At 37.6% G+C, this 3770-nt stretch overlaps 1 pseudogene; it reads left to right on the top strand.

The window, feature by feature from the left end:
• Nucleotides 1–224: 224 nt before the first annotated feature.
• Nucleotides 225–2301, top strand: LOC129475341 (small ribosomal subunit protein eS6-like; annotated as a pseudogene).
• The last annotated feature ends 1469 nt before the right edge of the window (nt 2302–3770 follow it).

Here is a 3770-nt window from a genome sequence, read left to right as displayed (position 1 = left end):
AATAGTTGGAGACTTCAGCACCCCACTTTCAGCACTGGACAGATCTTCTAGACAGAAAATCAACAAGGAAATATTGGATTTAGTCTGTACTATAGACCAAAGGGACCTAATAGATATTTACAGGACATTCCATCCAATGGCTGCAGAATACACATTCTTCTCCTCACCACATGGATCATTCTCAAGGATAGACCGTATGTTAGGCCATGAAACAGGCTTAAAACATCTAAAAAATTGAAATTATAGCTATTTTCTGTGGTGCCTCAGAGGTGTTCAGCTGCTTCAAGATGAAGCTGAACATCTCCTTCCCAGCCACTTGCTGCCAGAAACTCATTGAGGTGGATGATGAATGCAAACTTCGTACTTTTTATGAGAAGCGTATGGCTACAGAAGTTGCTGTTGATGCTCTGGGTGAAGAATGAAAGGGTTATGTGGTCCAAATCAGTGGTGGAAACGACTAACAAGGTTCCCCCATGAAGCAGGGTGTCTTTACCCATGGCCGTGTCCACCTGCTACTGAGTGAGGGGCATTCCTGTTACAGACCAAGGATAACTGGAGAGAGAAAGAGAAAATCATTTCGTGGATGCCAATCTGAGCATTCTCATTTTGGTTATTGTAAAAAAAAAAAAAAAAAAAAAAAAAAAAGGAGAGAAGGATATTCCTGGACTGACTGATACTATGGTGCCTCATTGCCTGGGGCCCAAAAGAGCTAGCAGGATCCACAAACTTCTCAATCTCTCTAAAGAAGATGATGTTTGCCAGTATGTTGTAAGAAAGCCCTTAAACAAAGAAGGTAAGAAACCTAGGACCAAAGCACCCAAGATTCAGCATCTTGTTAATCCATGTGTCCTGCAACACAAACAGTGGCGTATTGCTCTGAAGAAGCAGGGTACTAAGAAAAATAAGGAAGAGACTGCAGAATATGCTAAACTTTTGGCCAAGAGAATGAAGGAGGCTAAAGAGAAGTGCCAAGAACAAATTGCGAAGAGACACAGACTTTCTTCTCTGCCAGCTTCTACTTCTAACCTGAATCCAGTCAGAAATAAAATTTTTTGAGTAACAAGTTAATAAGATCAGACTCAAAAAAATGAAATTATATCAAATATCTTCTCTGACCACAATGAAATAAAATAGAAATCAATAGCAAGAGGAATTTTGAAAACTATGCAAACACATGGAAATTAAACTATATTCTCCTAAATGACCAGTGGATCAATGAAGAAATTAAGAAAGAAATTGAAAAAAAATTATTGAAATAAACCATAATGGAAACACGACATACCAAAACATATGGAACACGACAAAAACAATACTAAGAGGGAAGTTTATAGCTATAAGTGCCTACATCAAAAAAAGAAAATTTCAAACAAAAAATGTAATGATACATTTTAAAGAACTAGAAAAGCAAGAGCAAACCAAACCTGTAGTTAGAAGAAAAGAAATAATAAACATCAGAGCAGAAATAAATGAAACTGAATCAAAAAAATACAAAAGATCAACAAAACAAAAAGTTGGTTTTTTGAAAAGATAAATAAAATTAACAAACCTTTAGCCAGACTAAGAAAAAAAGAGAGAGAAGACCAAAATAAATAAAATCATGGATGAAGAAGAAGACATTATAATCAATAGTGCAGAAATTAAAAAGGTCATTATGGGCTACTATGAGCAACTATATGCCAACAAATTGGAAAACCTAGAAGAAATGGATAAATTCCTAGACACATACAACCTACCAAGATTGAATCAGAAAGAATTCCAAAACCTGAACAGATCAATAGCAAGTAACAAAATCAAAACCATAATAAAAAGTCTCCCAGCAAAGCAAACCCTGGAACCCAATGGTTTCACTGCTGAATTTTACCATTTAAAGAAGAACTAAACCAATCATACTCAAACTATTCTGAAAAGCAGAGGAGGAGGGAATACTCCCAAACCCATTCTATGAAGTCAGTATTACCCTGATATCAAAATCAGGCACCAAAACACACCACAAAAACAAAAACAAAAACAAAACAAAACAAAACAAAACAAAAACCCCACAAAACCTACAGGCCAATATCTCTGATGAGCATTGATGCAAAAATCATCAACAAAATACTAGGAAACCAAATTCAACAACACATTGAACAGATAGTTCATCACAACCAAGTGGGATTTATCCCAGGGATGCAAGGATGGTTCAATGTACACAAATCAATCTATGTGATACATCATATCAACAGAATGAAGGACAAAAATCATATGATCATTTCAATTAATACTGAAAGAGCATTTGGTAAAATTCAGCATCCCTTCATTAGTACAAACCTTCAAAAAATTGGGTATAGAAGAAACACACCTCAACACAATAAAAGCCATATATAGCGGAACCACAAGTAGTATACTGAATGGAGAAAAATTGAAACTCTTTCCTCTAAGATCTGTAAAATGACAAGGATGCCCCCTTTCAGCACTGTTATTCAACATCGTACTGGAAGTCCTATCTAGGGCAATCAGAGAAGACAAAGAAATAAAGGCATCCAAATTGGAAAGGAAGAGGTCAAATTATCCTTGTTTACAGATATTATCTTATATTTAGAACAACCTAAATATGCCAGCAAAAAACCATTAGAACTGATAAACAAATTCAGTAAAGTTGCAGATACAAAGTCAACATACAAAAGCCAGTAGCATTTCGGGGCCGGGAGCGGTGGCTCACGCCTGTAATCCCAGCACTTTGGGAGGCCGAGGCGGGCAGATCACGAGGTCAGGAGATCAAGACCATCTTGGCTAACATGGTGAAACCCCGTCTCTACTAAAAATACAAAAAAAATTAACCGGGCAAGGTGGCGGGTGCCTGTAGTCCCAGCTACTCAGGAGGCTGAGGCAGGAGAATGGCATGAACCCGGGGGGCGGAGCCTGCAGTGAGCCAAGATCATGCCACTGCACTCCAGCCTGGGTGAAAGAGTGAGACTCCTTCTCAAAAAAAAAAAAAAAAAAAAAGTCGGTAGCATTTCTATATGCCAATGGCAAAGAATCTGAAAAAGAAATCAAGAAATAATCTCATTTACAATAGCTACAAATAAAATTAAGTACCTAGGAATTAACCAAAGAAGTGAAAGATCTCTATAATGAAAACTATGAAACTTTGATGCAAGAAATTGAAAAGGACACAAAGAAATGGGAAGATATTCCATGTTCATGTATTGAAAGAATCAATATTGTTAAAATGTCCATACTACCCTAAAGCAATCTACAGTTTTAATGCAATCCCTGTCAAAATGCCAATGACATTCTCCAACAGAAACAGAAAAAAAAAACCCTAAAATTTATATGGAGCCACAAAAGATCCAAAAAAGCCACAGCTATCCTGAGCAAAAAGAGCAAAATTGGAAGAATCACATTACCTGACTTCAAATTGTACTACAGAGCTATAGTAACCAAAACAACATAGTATTGGCATAAAAATAGACATGTAGACCGATGGGACAGAATAGAGAACTCAGAAACAAATGCATACATCTACAGTGAATTCGTTTTCAACAGAGGTGCCAGAGGTGCCAACAGAGGCCCCAACATACACTGGGGAAAGGATAGTCTCTTCAATAAATGGTGCTGGGCAAACTGGATATCTATATGCAGAAGAATGAAACTAGATGCTTATCTCTTGCCATATACAAAAATCAAATCAAACCCGGCGCGGTGGCTCGCACCTGTAATCCCAGCACTTTGGGAGGCTGAGGTGGGCGGATCACGAGGTCAGGAGATCGAGACCATCCTGGCTAACATGG

This window comes from Symphalangus syndactylus, chromosome X (genome assembly GCF_028878055.3).
Source record: "Symphalangus syndactylus isolate Jambi chromosome X, NHGRI_mSymSyn1-v2.1_pri, whole genome shotgun sequence".
Classification (NCBI taxonomy): domain Eukaryota; kingdom Metazoa; phylum Chordata; class Mammalia; order Primates; family Hylobatidae; genus Symphalangus; species Symphalangus syndactylus.
This window is presented reverse-complemented; position numbering and strand designations above follow the sequence as displayed.